Below are 18,960 nucleotides of genomic sequence, written 5' to 3' on the forward strand. Positions count from 1 at the left end.
GGATAAATCAAGAAAGATTAAAATCAAAGGTCAGATTAGTGAAGGAATGAAAAACCAAAAGCATGAGGAATAATGGAGATGTACAGCATCAGTGACAGAGAACAAGGAAACAAATCCACTGTGAATCTCCCATGGCTCTGAAGATCTACACAGCCAATAGAGTCTATATGGAGGACAGGGCACTGTCATGGCAATGCCATCATCCTGACAGATGCCTTGAGTGAGTGTGGAGCGTTGGGCCATCATTCTACCAACATAGAGATCAGTGGTATTCAACCTTTTTACAATTGGAGACCAGAGAAAATAGAATGATTTCAGAGACTGCTAAGGCAAAAATCACCCTGAGCATAAGCAAAGACAACTAAGATTACTGGGTCTATAATCTTTATACAACATCTTTTGTGGACCACGTGAATTTCTGCTGGACCGACATCAATCTGTGGACCTGTGTTTGAAAGACACTGGGTTAGATGATATCTAATTAGGAAAGCCCTAAAATGTTTATGAACCATTCAAAAAGCAATTAAAGAACAAATGGGGACTTTAAAAGACACAGGATGGGCCTGACCAGGTGGTGGCACAGCAGATAGAGCATCAGACTGGGATGCGGGGGACCCAGGTTCAAAACCCCAATGTTGCGGTTTTGAGCACGGGCTTATTCAGCTTGAGCACCAGGTCACTGGCTTGAGCATGGGATCACAGACATGACCCCATGGTTTCTGGCTTGAAGCCCAAGGTTGCTGGCGTGAGCCCAAGGTCACTGACTTGAGGGGTCACTCATTCTGCTGTAGCTCCCCGTTCCAGGCGCATATGACAAAGCAATCAATGAACAACTAAGGTGTTGCAACAAAGAATTGATGCTTATCTCTCTCCCTATTTGTCTGTCTCTATCTGCCCCTCTCTCTGTTTCTCTCTCTGTCTCTCTATCTCTGTCATAAAAAAAAAAGACACAGGATGAAAACAGAAAAGAAAAAACCAAACACCCTAGCATTTGTTAAATCACAAAAGGAATAAAGAAACCAGGACTCACGCCTGTGCACATGCACACACAGTATACTAGGGAAGACAGTCCTCATGTTGAAGATTATTGGCTATTAAAATTGGCAATTAATGTAAGATTTTCTAAAATCTTGTGTGGAGAGAAAGCAACTAGGGTCAGAAGAGTTCTTATTTTGAAAGGGGGCCAATATGTCTATATCTCAAAAAATGGTGGCATTATATGGACGCTTCCTCTGACTTTTAGATACAAATTAAAGAATAATTAAATGTCATTAGGAGATGGATAAAGGTATAAAAGTAGAAAATAAACTATTGCTCACATTTTATTGTCTTTCTCTTACACTAGACATAAGTTCCAAATGGTAGACATTATATTTGTCTTACTAACCACTGACATGCCTAAAACAATGCCCTGTGTACAGTAGATATTCAATGAGCATTTATTAAATAAATAAACAAGGATCTAATGCTATAGAGCAACAGAAGGACATAATAAAAATCCAGATCCTCAGGAGAGAAGTAATATGGACATTGAATTAGTTAGAATTTTTTTCTCTCTGAGTAACAGAGAAATTTAAAGTTTGGGTTGCTAAAACAAACTAGAATTTTATTTTTCATTCACATTTTTTAAAAAGGCTGGAGGTAGTCAATTCCGGGGGTGGCATCATGTTCTCACAAAGTGGTCAGGGACCACTCCAACACTCTCCCTTGTTATCCCTTATATCTGGCACTTATCCTCAAGTCCCAAGATGGCTGTTAGAGCTCCTGCCACCACATCTTCATTCCAGGCAGAGGCCAAAGGTTAGAAGGAAGAGAAGAGACAAGAAAGGCACATCCCTTTTATTTTTGCCCATACAATACTTTTCATTTCACCAATTAGTCAAAGCTTAGTCACACTTAACAACAAAAGGAGACTGGGAAATTTAGTGTTTTAGTGGAAAGTAATGTTCTTCTCTTTTATTCAATATTTTTTAGAAGGATAGAAAATTCTTTTAAATACTTAAGGACCATAAAATAATTAACCAATTAATATATCTCTCAACTAATAAAAGATGAAAGAAAAAAAAAAGAGATCATTCTTTTCCATTAATTCTTTTTTAAATCCTTAGCAAGCCTGATCAGGTGATGGCGTAGTGGATAGAGTGTAGGACTGGGACATGGAGGACCCAGGTTTGAGACCCTGAGGTTGCCAGCTTGAGCATGGGCTCATCTGGTTTGAACAAGGCTCACCAGCTTGAGCCCAAGGTCTCTGGCTTGAGCAAAGGGTCACTCAATCTGCTGTAGCCCCTGGTCAAGGCACATATGAGAAAGCAATCAATGAACAATGAAGGTGCCGCAACAAAGAATTGATGCTTCTCAACTCTCTCCCTTCCTGTCTGTCTGTCACTAGCTGTCCATCTCTCTCTCTCTCTCTCTCTCTCTCTCTCTCTCTCACACACACACACACACACACACACACACACACACACTCAACACACAATCCTGAGCAAGGACTACTTTGAGCTCAGGGAGTTGGCTGTCTCCATGTTTTTGTTCCCAGAGATCCAGAGATCTGTCAATTCAGTGGAAGCTGGAACTAAATTATCCATGCCCCTACCAGTTCCCACCCATCCCAGCACCACCTCCAAATGATTCAGCTTGACCACATCTCTTGGACAAAGTCCAAAATGTTTTTCCACTGCTTTCATGAGAAAAAGAGATCATTCCAGCTCACAAAAAGATGAGTGTCCTTGAATGCTACATTTACTATTGACTGTAAAAGACAAAACCATTAGTATGGTTAAAATACTGAGCTAGAAAAGAAATCATAACCGTTTCCAGATACTATTTGTTTGTTTATTCATTTTCCACACTGAATTTTAGCTGATGGTAATCAAAATAAGTATTTCTTAAAATATAAAACCAAGGCAAAGAAAAAACATAGAAGTGGTACCACGAGTCTAAAAGTTCTAATTAGCATATGAGGGCTATTTCAAATGTGAAAGTCATGCATCAAAGAGAACGGAAAGGATTTTTAAAATGCTGTAAAAGATACTGTCTAAATCTTTGCCTGGTGATGCTGGTGGTGGGGATAGGAGAGTAAAGTTTTGAAAGTGAAGCCCTTCCAACTACTTCTCCTCAGCCTAGTTACAAGGAAAAACTGAAATCCTAGGTGACTTACAGTAACCAAACTTCTTTCTTTCTTTCTATAAAGACTATAAAGCCATAAGAGACTTATAAACTGCCTGTTCAGATTAAAGGTCAAAACTTGGTATCCTAAACAGTAGGAAGATTGGGTAAAAAAACAAGATCAATGGGTAGACTTTCTAATTTGAAAATACATAAAATCAGATGGTTAAGATAGGAAAAGCAGGTTTTAAAGATTCAGTCCTGGTGAGTCCCATACACCTAGCAAATGGCACTGTGCAGACAGCAGGCCATCAGAAATAGCACTGGCCAGTGCACCAGCTCAAGGACCTGGAGATTCCCTGCTGTGTCATGCATAAACCTTCAGTTTCTTAATTGTGAGAAGTCACTGGGCAGGGAAGAGGATCTGGCCATCAGATGGTTGGCAATCAGTATTTTTACAGCACTCATGACTGTCCTGGAGCAAACCAGCTGGAAATCAGCCCCAGTTCCACTGGTCCAGGTATTGAGGCCAGACCCATGAACAGTATGCCTATATCCTTGCTTTCCACTGTCATCCAGTTTCAAAGGGCCACTTAGCTCTTGCTGTTTTGTGCAAATGGCCACCCAGTCTTGAAGAGAACATACAGGAAGACACACATCTTACCTCTCTTTAGACCATTAACCGTGGTCACACTGGAAACATCAGGTGGGGAACAGGAATTTCCATTTAGCCTTTGGTGTCCCATATTCTCTCAGGTCTAAACAAAAATATACAGCAATACAATTTGAAAGCAAACTCAGAAAGTTGAAATTTTAGTGTTACTTTGATTGTGTCCTTCACTGATTACACAATGGTCTCCTCTGGAGAGGTAAATTAGATTGGAATATACTCTGTATCTTCAACCGGCACACTTAAATCCATGTCACTTATTTCTCAATAGTGAATTTATGTGAATAAGATCATGAAATTATTGGGAAAGGCTATATTTAACAGAGAAAGGCTCATTGGTAACACCAATCATAATACTAGGATAGAATGGTTTATTAAATTATTGTCAGAAAAAGCAGATTCTCGCCTAACCAGGCAGTGGAGCAGTGAATAGAGCATTGGACTGGGATGCAGAGGACCCAGGTTCAAGACCCCGAGGTCCCCAGCTTAAGCATGGGCTCATCTGGTTTGAGCAAAGCTCACCAGCTTGGACCCAAGGTCGCTGGCTCAAGCAAGGGGTTATTCGGTCTGCTGAAGGCCCACGGTCAAGGCACATATAAGAAAGCAATCAATGAACAACTAAAGTGTCGCAATGGAAAACTGATGATTGATGCTTCTCATCTCTCTCTGTTCCTGTCTGTCAGTCCCTATCCTATCCCTCTCTCTGTCTCTGAAAAAAAAAGAAAAAGCAGACAGATTCTCTTTAAAGGCCTTTTGCCTGACCTGTGGTGGCGCAGTGGGTAAAGCGTTGACCTGGAAATGCTGAGGTTGCCGGTTAGAAACCCTGGGCTTGCCTGGTCAAGGCACATATGGGAGTTGATGCTTCCAGCTCCTCCCCCCTTCTCTCTCTCTGTCTCTCCTCTCTCTCTGTCTCTCCCTCTCCTGTCTAAAATGAATAAAAAAAAAAATTAAAGGCCTTTTATATTTGATGCTTTCTATTATATAGTACATCTTCCTTTCTTTCTCTTGTAGATTTTTATTTTTAACAAAGTCTTCTTATTTGAAGATTTTGGAAAGAACAACAGCTAAAGAAATTTAGTTTCACTTCTTTTCTATAATCATAAATATATATTATTTATTATATATAATACATACATATAATTATATATATAGTATACATAATTCTAAAATATTTTCATTACCCCATCAAAAAAAACCCCACACACCTCTACCCATTAAGCAGCAACTGATTCCTCATTGTGCACTCCCCTCTCACAGGCCTAGACCACTAATCTGCTTTTGGCCTCTATGGTTTGCCTATTCTGGACATTTTGTATAAATGGAACCATGTAAAATATGGCTTCTTTCATTTAGCACGATGTTTACAGGTACCTCCATGAATAAAAATCCATTATATGAATATATCACATTGTTTATTCATTTATCAGTTGCTGGACATTTATGTTGTTACCACTTTTTGGATACCATGAATAATGCTACCCTGAACATTCATGTAGGAGTTTTTGCTTGTAATTCTCGAGTGTATACCCAGAAGTGGAATTGCTGAGTCATATACTAGTTCCATGTTTAATTTTCTGAGGAATTGCCAAACTGTTTTCTACCATTGCACTACCATTTTACATTCATACTAGCTCTGTACAAGGGCTTCAATATTTTAGCATCCTCAACCACACTTGCTATTTTCCATTGGTTTTATTTTCATTATAGCTATCCTAATAGGTTAAAGTGCTATCTCATTGTGGTTTTGATTTGCATTTTCTTAATGACTAATAATGTTAAGCATTTTTTATCATGAGGTTATTTTCTATTATTATCTCTTTGGACAAAACTATATTCAAGTTCTTTGCCAGTCTTCTTAATTGGGTTGTTTGTATTTTTGTTGTTGAGTTTTACCTCCCAATCATTTTAAACAAAAATGTTTGTCATTGGCTTTTCAAATCAATAACAAATTGCAAAATAGACTTTACAAAATAAAGAAGGTCGAGACTACTCACCATGTTTACTAAACACACACACACTCACTTTGGAATTCCATTTTTGAATTCTAATATTCCCAGTAAAACAACAGGAAGGTTAAGTTATTTCTAGGGGAAATGAAACTTTCAAGTTAAAAGAAAGGAAAATAACTTATTCATACATATATTTATTAAACAACTATTGATTGATCACTCTGCTAGGCATTAATTAAAACACATCTGTCTTCACAGGAAGATGTATTATAAAAAGGGTCTGTATAAAGAAAACATGTAGTTGCCATGGGTGGATAGCTTGGTTGGTTAGAGAATCATCCCCAATCACAGAGATTGCTGGTTTGATCCCTCATCAGGGCACATAAAGAAATGGATCAGTGTTCCTATCTTTCTCTCTCTCTCTCTCTCTCTCTCTCTCTCTCTCTCTCCCCCTTCCTCTCTCATTGAAATCAATAAGTAAAATTTAAAAATTTTTTAAAAAAGAAAATATGTAGAGTGTGAGGAAAAAATAATGGAGGGAAAAACTTAGCTTATCTTATTCAGAGTTTAGAAGAAAATAAAATCCCTAAACAGCCTAGAGATAGATTATTTGTTTTATCACCCATTACAAAAGACACTGTTAGAGAGGAACATTCTCTCCTGCACCATACACAAGGATATGTCATCCAAACTCACCCACTCTCAATATCTTAGAATTGGTAGGTATTAACATGGAGGTATCAAGTGTGTACTATTGTTTTTGATTGTCAAGGATAGCTCTAGAAAAAGTTTTTGGAAACTTGGAATATGACGAAGAATTTGAAGTCAGATCAAGAAATGTAATTCTAAGTTGGCATTCTTGGATGAATGTTTTAAGAAATCTATGAAACAAAAGATGTATCTCCAAAGGGTGAAAACTGTATTTTCTAATTTGTAATGCCTGAGTTTATATAAAACTGAGGCACTTGATGACTGAATTATACAGGTGTTTGAGACGTGATAAAAGAGAGGTAAGATATAAACATAAAATTCATAGTATGGAGTAGTGGTTTAGAACACAGGCTTCAAAATCAGATGATCTGGGATTGAGAACCTTGTTGTTCATCTCAGTTTCAGATCCGTCTTTCTGACTCTGTGATACTGGGTATGGGGCTGGGACTATGAACCACTTATTTGCTTTGCCTTCTGCTGCTGATTATACCTGCCAACAAGGAGCACCAGAGGAAGACTGATAATCTGGTGGAGAAAGAATAAGCCTGTGTGTTATTTATTTTGGTTTCCAGTTAGTGTCACCATCATCCTAGCGACATTTCTGAACCTCATGAGCAGCAGTTGTTCCAATAGTAGAAGTTAAATGCAGCTGAATTCAGTCAGCAGGGTTGTCTTCACAGTTGCAGACCTGTCCTCCTATCAAATTCTCTCAGAGACACAGGGATCAGCTGTCAGCCACCTTCTCCTCAGAGGCTTGTGATTGAGCCCCAGGGAGACCCTTCTTCAAACTCGTACATTTTAATAATACCAGTGTTTTCCTTTGTTTCCCAAAACAAAAGCTGGTAGCTGATTTCTGCTGTTGCCCCTTTCTGTGGGCAACAGTACTCTTTGTTTGCTTTTCCAATTCTTTAATACTCTCTACTAATGGTTGACATTAAATTCTCTGTTCAAGTAGCTGGAGTGGCTTCTGTCTCCTCACTGTATCCTGACTGACATAGTTCCCAAGCTCGTTGCCTTCTAGTCCTATTTCTCTCCAAGAGAAAGGGAGTTCTCAGCGGAGCTGCCAAGAACCTAGTTGCCATCACTGGGGGACCCAGTAGCAACCATGGTGTCAGTATACTAAGAAATCTGATCTCATGCATTCTTCCAACCCTTGTGTGAATCAGGGTGACTCAAATCTCCATGAAAACCATCCTCTGAATAAGGCAAATTAAAAAAGACAACACATAAAATAATTAGTGTTATCCTGGGGCTGGAGGTGGAAGCAGGGACTGACAGCAAACAGGTAAAAGGGACAATTGGGAGAAACAGATATGTTCTAACACTGAAATGTGATTATGTAATTTTACTAAAAACTACTGGATTGTACACCTAATACAAGTAATTTTTATGACATAGCTATACTTTAATAAAGGTGTTTTATTTCTAATCAACCTCTAAAAACCAATAAAGGATTCTTGTGGTCAGGGCCATTGTGGAACAAGTGAGATGATCATTTAGGCCAGGATTTCTTCTGATGTATCTCCACAAGCAACAAAAATGAGAAAAAAGATAAGCAAATGGGTGTACATGAAACTAAGAAGTTTTTGCACAGCACAGGAAACCATAACAAAATGAAAGGACAACTCAATGAATGAGAGAACATATTCTTTAGTACATTGAATAAGGGATCAATATCCAAAAGTTTTAAAGAATTTATAAAACTCAATACAAAAAAAAAAAAACCAACAACAAACAATCCAATTAAAAATGGGCAAAGGAACTGAATAGATACTTTCTTAAAGAGGACATACAGATGGCCAATAGACATATGAAAAATTCTCAATGTTACTAGTCATCAGAGAAATGCAAATTAAAACCACAATGAGATATCACCTCACACCAGTCAGAATTGCCATCATCAATAAATCATCAAACAAGTGTTGGTGAGGGTGTGGAGAAAATGAAAAACCTACATCTGCTATTGGTGGAAATACAGATTAGAACAAGTCAATGTAGAAAGCAGTATGGAGTTACCTCAAAAATAAAAAATAGAACTGCCTTTTGACCCAGTGATCCTACTTCTAGAAATTTATCTGAAGAAACTTGAAACTTTTATTCATAAGAATATATGTACCTCTATGTTCATTGAAAAATTATTTACAATAGCCATAGTCTGGAAACAGTGTGAGTGTCCATCAGTAGATGTGTGGATAAAAAGCTGTGATACATTAACACAATGGAATACTACACAGCTTTTAAAAAGAAGGAAATCTTACTTTCTGAGACAGCATGAATGGACCTGGAGAGCATTATGTTAAGTGAAATAAGTTAGTCAGAGAAAGACAAGTATCATATGATTTCACTCATTTGTGGAATCCAACAAATAAAGTTAACTAACAAGCAAAATAGAAATAGACTCATAAATAGAGAGCAGGCTGACAGCTGTTGTGGGGTGGGAGCAGGGTTGGGGTGGAGGGACAGAGCAAAGAAAAATCATGGACACAGACAACAATGTGGCAATTGGGGTTAGAGGGGAGGTAGGGGGTATTGGGGTGAAAATGGTTATGGTCAAAGATTTGACTTTGGGGGTGAATGCACAATACAGTGTATGGAGATATGTTGTAGAATCGGGCACCTGAAATCTATATAATTATGTTAACCAGTGTCACCCCAATAGTAAGAAAAAGAACTAATTGTGATATACCTTGACATACTATAGTAAAGATCAATACAAAATTTTACAGGGACATAGGTTGCTGAGTGATGAATTGGGCCTAGAAGGAAAGGGATCTCTCAGGGGAGAATGTCATCAGCCAGCACCTGTGAGGATGCATGGGCCTGTGAGGGAGCCTGGCTTGTGGAGGGCAGAGTACAGAAGGGCACAGGTTGGGAAAGAGCAGCAAGACTGTAAACACTTGTTCATGACTATGTCCTCTGTCTTGCAGTAAGCCATCAATTAATATTTGATAAGTGAATCAATATTCCTAGTCCTAACATTGTCCTCATGTCCCTTCTGAACCTTGGCCTCAACATTAAGTTGGAGAAAGTGGCATGTACCTGTTAGGTCTGGTGACTCAGACTGCCTATGTGGCAGCTGCTGTTCATGTACCTCATATGGCCCTTTGGGCTGTCCATTATGTACACTTTGACCACAATGTCAGAGAGTTAATGTCCCCTGAGAGTAGCCATCATCCAGTGATTTACTTGCCTCCTTTACCTCTTGCAGGGTAACTTATTGGTACCCTGACTCTGCAAGTTTCCCCATAATGTTAAGCTCTATTTACCTATAAAAGTAACTGACCCTTTATTGGCTATTCTTGTCTCCCTGTCTCATTCTCCATTTTTGTCTCTGGCATTTTCTAGAATTATGGCCTAAATAAATTACTTGTAATAAAAAAAAAACCCTAAATAAATAAAAATTAGAAAATAAATTAAGTAATTTGTTTATGTTTCAACTCCAGCTAAGACACAATTTTAAACAGAAATTTGCATACAGTTCCTCAATTCTGATACTTTTCAATAATGTGCATGGTTTAAATATCTTACCGCAAAAAAGTATATTTATCTTGTTGATATAGATATTCCATAATTTGATTAAAAACTGAAATTAAAATTAAATTCCCATCCTGTGGCAATACCAGAAAGGCCAGATCTGCTTGGAGTTTTGGTTCTTAAATGAACTCGGAAAGGTCGTTATGACAGAACCTCATTATTATGCAACATAAGTTCTATTATCCACCCTGGCTGAGGCGTGCAATGGCACAGGCTCGTTGTGAGGTTTAACTAACCTGTCTCCACAGGAAAATAAATAACGTTTTAAACAGTTGGCTAGGAAGTTTAAGACATAAAGGATTTTTTTTCATATATTATCCTATGCTTAAAACTTCAGTGAAAGTAATGAAACTTTTATTCCATCATGGGCAGGCATAGCTTAGTTAATAAAATGAGTAATTACTTTAATTTAAAAATGGGAATATTTCAAAAGAAGAAATAAAAATGACTTAGGAAAAAACATAATTTTAAAATAAATTTTCCATTACAGATGGGTAATGCAAGCCCAAGAGACACATGCTTCCTCGAGTACAACTGCAATTATCGATAAAAACAAAACAGGAAGCAGTTTTAATTCCTAGAGGAAGACAATACAGAGTGAATGGCCTGTGGCTTGTGACCTTTGAGTAAACCAGTGGTGCACCACGGACCCATCCACAATGAGACCAGGAGCCTGTGCCAGAATATAAATTAACAACCTCTCCCATCTATGAGAAAGTCACTACAAAAAATAAACAAACAAACCAGATGAAAGTGTGCTTAATGACCAAGTTGACTGGCATTCTGATACAAATTGGTCACCAACAGGTGGGCAACTAGAAACTACACTTTAATTAGCACTGAAGCCTACATACTCCAAAAGAGCATTGGAAGGAGAAAGGGGTGGATGGTGAATCAGTCAGGATTCAATGTCAACAATGAAAATCATTCTAGACATTTCAAGCAGAAAAGCAATCAATGCAAAGAATTCAGTTCACAAAGAAATACTGAAAGGCTAGAAGCATTGGCAGTAAGTTAAGAAGATACCACTTAGTGGAATTGAAGATCTTCTACCATAACACAATCCAGAGATCAGGAAGTTGTTACTGCCATTGCCACTACTGTTTAACATTCAAGGAGCTGGAAACTAGGCAGAGGAATGCTGATTCTGGTCAATGCAATAGCGTCTAACTCTCACGAACTTGCTTGCCAGGTGAAGATGGACTCCTTCTCTCTTCTGCCTTCTATATAACATACTAGTACCTCTAATTCAATCTATCTTGCACCTAAATTCTAACTTCAAGTAAGTCTGGTAAACGTAGTCTGCCCCTGAAAAATAAGAAGACTTGTAGAAGAGTGTAGAAATAGAAGGCAAGTAATAATTAATTATATCTAACCTAAAAAAGTGAAGTCTTGTAGGAATGTCTTCGAACATAAGAAGGACCTTCACAGAATAATTAGACTTATTGAGTGCAGACTAGAAGACTTGATCTTCCCTGGTTCATCCTAAAGGAGTGTTCACTGGAATCCACACCTTTGGGTTGAGATTACTTCTGCTTGGTATATGTTCATTTTGGGGCCCAGGTTTAAGGAACAGTGGCTATCTAGGGCATGATTACCATATGGCGATCAAAACAAACTACACAAGTACATATTAGGCCTCTGGCCACATCACATCTACCAACATCCAATCGTCAAAAGGAAGTCAGCTGGCTAAGTTCAATATCAATGACATGCACACTCCACCCAGAGTGGGAAGGCTTTGCAATACTACATAGCAAAGGGCATGGGTGTATTTTCACAGGTAAGTGCAGAATTGGAACCAATAACCCAATCTATAATAACTGCTAGTCTTTTTCAATGCTGCAGTTCTGCATTCTGTAATTCTGTTATAGAGATTCATGAAGATGTGTGAACTGCCTCAACTCTCCAGTAACCCAGTTTCTTGCCATCATCAACTCCCCAAAAGACGACAGACCAGTAATCTGAACCAAGTCTATCCTTTTCTTAGACTTTATCACAAAAGAACAATGACCCCTCACTCCAACCAAGATCCATTCCCAAATTTTGTTCTAAATTTCAACCCCAAAGTCTCAGAAACTTTGATGCAAATTGATCTTTATTTCTTCTTCTCTCCTAAATCTCCACCCTGGTTCCTTTACTGACATGTAATCAAACATTTGGCTTATGATTTTAAAAATAAAAGCTGTTCCATGGCATTACATCTTCTCTACCACTTTGCAGCACTCTGAAATCTGGCCAATCCTTTTGGCACAAAGAGTAAGAAGATCTTATTTGCCAAGTTTACTGTTTATTGTTGCAGGGTTTGATGAGGCACAGTAAATAGCACTCCTCATTCTTGCTTGAATTCCACAACAAAAGAAAAAAGGAAAATGGATGAAGCTAATATTGAAGAAATACTGTATTGATGTGAAAGGCAAATGCACCTGTGAAGTTCTTATGGTCTCAAGACCAGTAATCTGAGGATAGTTTTGAGTCTTCAGGGCTGACACACTTAACCAAGGTTCCTGTTTCACTATTCCAGGTGGAAGAGGAAGGAGAAAGTATAAATTTTATTCTACCCTGGTGACCAGTTCTGCTTATGAATAAGCTGCAATCAGGAAAAATGGACCAATAGCAATGACATAGGGCCCGATAAAGATATGCGGAAATAGGTGTAAAGATTATGAGTAACGTGCCTCTGAAGGAAACCAGAGGACTGGAGAAAAGGTGCTTCCCTCCCAGAGAGTTACTTTGCAGGTCTCTGATTTGCTTGAGCTCTCTGGGGTATTTCACCATTGTTCCTTCTGGGATATTTTTGTTTCTATTCCTCTGGAAAGCTTTCTTCCTTTAACTTTCAAGAAACCCCCTTTTCCAGGTTTTCCTCTTAATACTGTGATCTGTTCTATTTCATCTCCTTAGTGAGGTGATTGTAGGGATACTACCCTGTTTTCCCATTCTGCAGTGTCCCTTGGAAATCCCATCCACTCCTGTAACTTTCACTGTCACTCATGTGCTGTAGATCCATATAAGTAGATATTTATCTGCCTACCAGTCATTTCACCTCAGTGTTGCCTATATACATCTCAAGTGCAAAATATCAAAATAGATGTACCATGTTTTCCCCAAAGCAAGCTCTCTACACTATTGTCTTTACCTTTGTGAGTGGTTACCTTTGTAACATTCACTCAGCTTTTCAAGAAAAAATCTTAAGAAATACCTTTTCTCCTCCCTCATCCCTCCCTCTCTGCCCTCTATACTACATTACTAGGTCTGGTGAGTTTTATTTGCTAAATATCTTTTTAATCAGTTTCCTCGCTTTCATTTATACCACCTTTGCCTTGGTTTAAATCATTAAAAGTTCCTCAACTACTGTACCCAATTTCAAACGCCTTAGTGTGGACATCTTCATTAGGGGGCCCTTTTTTTCTTTTCTTTTTTCCTTCTAACATCAATTACCTCTTCTGTTGTTAGCAGTTCCCTAATTTTGCTTAATGAATATAATGTGCCACTGTGTCTTTTATTTTGAAAAATTATTTTCAATTGGTGATCTATGTGTGATAAATGTGGCAGGACCCTCCTGGACTAGAATATTTGAGTGACCAAACTTCCTATTGCTTAATAATGTTTGTGAACAGAAAAATTACAGGATGTATTGAGGGTCAGGGAATTGGAGAACAATAAAGGATTTCATAATCAAGTTAAATCCATCAAAAGAGATGATCAATGGTTATTTGATTTTTTCCTTCCTGGTCACTAATAATGTTTTAATATTCTTAGAGCTCAATTGTATAGCTGCCATGGTTTTTGTTTTAAGCTCCTTTGAGTAGTATTGCTTCTGAAACAATACCCAAATTTATAAAGCCCACTCCATAAGCTTATGCTATACAAATTGTGCTTTCATCTCTGTAACTCCCCTGAAACACTTTCTATCAAAGTAACAGTTACCTTAGATGTGTTCAAACCCACCTAAACATAAAGTATTCACTTTAGTCTGTCACACACTGTTTCTTCCAACTCATATACTAGAAGGAAGTCCTTTCGTTTGAAAGCTTTGTGACTGTTTGAGAAAGTAAATCACTTTCAAGTTCAGGGTGTATATTTTCAAAAGGATTTTACAAAGGGTTTTAACACAACACAATTTCTCTTCCCCTACCCTCAGCTCAAACCTGGTTCTGAACTCTAAATTCAACCCCAAGCTTAGATTCTTAGACTGTAAGAGCTGAAAAGAAGTTTGTTTCCATCTCATTTCCACCTACTCATTTTACAGTCAGGGAGACAAGCACCTGGAGAGAGGAAATTATTTGTTCACAGCCTTGATGTGTTTGAGATGACTGAGATTTATTTCCCTAAAAGTCTCAGGATTTTGAATAGCAGGGATTTCAGTAACCCTCAAACTGTGGCACCTATCTTATCTGATTCCCTGACCTCTGTCTTTAATTTAAGTGCCACACATGATCTCGCATAAAACATCAACTTTGGCCTTATTATTTCTCTTAAACCTGAAGAGCCTTCTTCCAGCTTTTCTCAGAGTGAGGGAGAAGCCATTGGGTTAGCGATAGCCAAGGCTGAGCTATCCACCACTGCTTCTAATGGCTTATACCCTTTCTCAGAAAGAACAGCATGGGTTAGAAGAATCAACATAGTTAAAATGGCCATATTACCCAAAGCAATATACAAATTTAATGCAATCCCCATTAAAATCCCAATGTCATTCTTTAAAAATATATAACAAAAAATCACCAGGTTTGTATGAAATGATAAAAGACCTCAAATAGCCAAAGCAATCCTGAGAAAAAAGAAAGGAGTGGGAAGTATCACACTACTTAACTTAAGTTATACCACAGAGCCACCATACTCAAACTAGCATGATACTAGAAGAAAAACAGACATACAGACCAAAGGAACAGAATTGAGAGCCCAGAAATAAAAGCACATGTAAATGGAAAAATAATCTTCAAAAAGGAGCCAAAAACACACAATGGAGAAAAGAAAGCCTCTTCAATAAGTGGTGCTGGGAAAATTGGAAAGCCACATGCAAAAGAATGAAATTTGCCTACAGTTTGTGCCCATGTACAAAACTTAATTCAAAATGAATCAAAGACCTAAATATAAGATCTAAAACAATAAATTACATGGAAGAAAATATAGGCACTAAATTTATGAACCTTAGCCATAAAGAATATTTTATAAATTTAAACTCAAAAAGAAATAAAGGCAACAATAAATAATGGGACTATGGCAAACTTCTAAAAAGCTTCTGCATAGTAAAAGAAACTGACAACAAAACAAAAAGGTAGCCAACCCATGGGAGTTGATATTCACAAACATCATCTCTGATAAGGGGTTAATGTACAAAATATATAAAGGACTCAAAAGCTCAGCAACAAACAAACAAACAATCCAGTTAGAACATGGGGAGAGGACCTGAACAGACACTTCTCCCAAGGAGACATACAAATGACAAACAGATATATGAAAAAATGCTCATCTTCACTAACTATTGGAGAAATGCTAATCAAAACTACAATGAGATACCACCTGACACCTGTTAGATTGGCTATTATTAACAAGACAGGTAATAACAAGTGTTGGATTAGCTGTGGAGAAAAAGGAACCCTCATTCACTGCTAGTGGAAATATAAACTGGTACAGCCATTAGGGAAGAAATATAGTAGTTCCTCCAAAAATTAAGAATAGAATTGTCATATCACCCAGCAATCCTTCTACTTGGCATCTACTCAAATAACTCAAAAACATTGGTACACAAAGACATATTCACTCCCATATTCTTCACAGCATTATTCACAGTGGCCAAGACATGAAAACAACCAAAGAGTCCTTAGATAGAGGATTGGATAAAGAAGATGTGGTATATATGGAATACTACTCAGCCATAAGAAATGGTGACACAGTGCCATTTACGACAACATGGATGGACCTTGAAGACATTATACTGAATGAAATAAGTAAATCAGAAAAATCTAAGAACTGTATGCTTTCACACATAGGTGGGATATAAAACTGAGACTCAGGGACATAGATAAAAGTAAAATGGTTACCTGAGGGAGGAGGGTGGGGAAGGGCATTTAAAAGGGACAAATATATAGTGACAGAAAATGATTTGACTTTGGGTGATGGGCACACAATGCAATTATCATTTCAAATAGTATAGAGATGTTCACCTGAAATCTATGTACTCTTATTGATCAATGTTATTTCATTAAATTTAATTAAAAAAAAAAAAAAGAACAGCCTGGTGTTGATATTTCCAAAGCCACTGGCTAATAGAGGCAGCTGTGTATCCAAAGTGAGAGACAAAAGATGACTCTGGTTGCTCAGTATAATGGGGGCTGGGGTAGGGAATGGGAGGACAATGGTAGCAGAATTTTCTCTTCCCCAATCACAAATATAAAATGATTAGGATTTCCCTGTTCATTTTGCAGTCCCCCCACACACATACATACACACACAGTAACATACATACAGCAGTAACCACAACCTGTCCCAGCCAGCTATCATTCTTGTTATATATCTATACATTTTATCTGAGGGTGGGCTGGGAAAGCAAAGATATCATATAATTCATCCATGTGCCTTACTCCCATAGAATACTGTTTATTTTATAATCTCTCTGAAGCCCAGATTTAAATTATTCCATAGTCATTATCATCTTCACCTTGTATCCTAATGTAAAAAATATAATAAAGCAGCTGAGATTTCAATAAATAACTTTCTACTTCCCACAAACAAGAAAGTGTTTATTTTTCTGGTTTCTTTTATTTTATTTTTTTTGTTACTCATGAAGACAAGCAAGGAATAGATTCCAACTCAAAATGAAAAACAATACTGTTATACCATAAAACAGTGGTTCTCAAACTTTTTGAAGTCAGGGCACATTTAAAATTCTACAAATAATTGTTGGTGCACTATATACAAATTTCTGAGAAATATGTTAAAATAATTAAGTCAAATATTAAATAAAAAAATATAAAGTCCGAGTGTGCTTTTATGGTAATTAAAAAAAATAAATATGAGAAAATTAAATTTATTCTGACATTAAAAAACACTTTTTTGTTACATTTTTTGTTATGCCTTTTAAAATTTGTAAAAAAAGAGGGGTTAAAAAATAAAAAAACAACAAAAAATTATTTTTCTATATATATAGATATATTCTTAATAAGATTTAGTAAATTCTGTAGGTCCCGGCGCAAATGTGTTAAGTTTTTTCATTCTTGTGTTTATGAGAAACATGAGCCTGACGTGTCCTAGTGATGTCTTCAATGTTTGGGCATATATTTGAAAGGCTAACTCTCATTTCCTTGTCAATACATTGAAGAATTCCTCTCTTTCTACTCTTAATTGTGTTGAGTGCAGAAAACCCCCACCATACATATTATCTTAACTTTACACCAAACAAAGGATAGAAGAAACTTGCCTCTAGTCTTTCCAGGGAACATGGGGGGTAGTGTAAACAATCCAGCACCACAGCTTAACAGCCTTTTGCAACCTAATCAGGTAAATGAGGTGGGGGTTTGGGCAGACTCTCAGTTTACAACCAATTCCCCACACCTTTGTCCCCCCAAAATCTAAACTCCAAAAAACCCTGTTGGTTTTTTGGTCTCCAATAGGCACATATTTCTCTGGAATATCATAGGGTGCACCTGGAAATCTTCTAGGGCTCACACTTTGAGAACCACTGCCATAAAACGTGAAATACGATATACCTGAAAGTGATACTATCTACATCACTGGAAGTATTCAAGCAGGGACTGAAGAAACAGTTGATCAAGATTTTGTTAGAATAAAAAGTAAAAAAAAAAGAAAAAAAGATTTTGTTAGCCTCTTCTGATCTTCCTGATGTTGCCTCTTTCCTGATGTCACTGCAGAGATAGCCCATCCTGCTGCAAGGGCATGAGTGGTCAATTACACAGACTAAGTACAATGGTGAAGGAGACTTCCTCTTCACAGGGGCCAAGGACCAGATTGTCTATATATGCTACTTTGTGAATGGTGAGAGGCTGGGTACCTACATGGCCCATACTAGAATTATGTGATGTGAAGACACTGACTAGGACACCAGGCATGTCCACACCAGCTCAGCTGACAACAGCTGGGGTCTCTGGGACTATGAAACAAGGAAGCAGTGGCTCTCGTTAAGACCAATTGAGCCTTCTGGACCTGTGGCTTTGAGTTTGGGGACACTATCATTATGTTCTCTATGGGCTACCAGTGCTATGAGAGCTTGTTGACCTAGGGGATCCAAGTCAGATCAATAACAATGGGCCCTACATGAAGATCCCTTGCAATGACTCCAAGATCATCAGTGCCCTTTGGGGACCTAGGAAATGCATCATTTTGGCCATAATAGTGGAGTTCTCAACCAGTGTGGCACCAAGTCTAGAGAGTTGTTGGCAAATGTTAAGCAGCACTACCAGCTTATCAATAACATCCAGTTATCCAGGGACACAACCATGTTTGTTACTGCATCCAAGGACAGCACAGCCAAGCTCTTTTACGCCACAACCCTTGAACATCAGAAGATATTCTGGACAGAGTGTTACATCAACTCAGCTGTCCTCTCTCCTAACTATGACAATGGGGTGCTGGGCAGGGTCAGGAAGCCAGGGATGAAACCACCAGCTCCACCAGGATTGGCAAGTTCAAGTCCAGGTTCTTCCACTTGGCCTTTCAAGAAGAGTTTGGAAAAGTCAAGAGTCTCTTCAGACCTATCAACAGTGCTGCCTTCCATCCTAACAACAAGAGCTACAGCAGTGGCTGAGAACATGGTGATGTCTTCATTCACTACTTTGACCCACAGTACTTTGAATTTGAAATCGAGACTTAAGGAACTGTATTTCCATCCCAGATAGAACAAGGATTCTGAGCCAGGGCTCACAGAAAGTTTTGGACTCTGAGAAATAATAAATTAGTTTGGAAATTAAAAAGTAATATTTTGTTAAAAGTGGTTCAGGAACACATGGTCTTTAAGTGGCCTTACAACACTGA

The 18,960-nt window shown here is 37.9% G+C and overlaps 1 pseudogene; it reads left to right on the forward strand.

Moving 5' to 3' along the window:
• Positions 1 to 11,737: 11,737 nt before the first annotated feature.
• Positions 11,738 to 18,760, forward strand: LOC136322262 (eukaryotic translation initiation factor 3 subunit I-like; annotated as a pseudogene).
• The last annotated feature ends 200 nt before the right edge of the window (positions 18,761 to 18,960 follow it).

Source organism: Saccopteryx bilineata, chromosome 2 (assembly GCF_036850765.1).
Source record: "Saccopteryx bilineata isolate mSacBil1 chromosome 2, mSacBil1_pri_phased_curated, whole genome shotgun sequence".
In the NCBI taxonomy this organism is placed as follows: Eukaryota; Metazoa; Chordata; class Mammalia; order Chiroptera; family Emballonuridae; genus Saccopteryx; species Saccopteryx bilineata.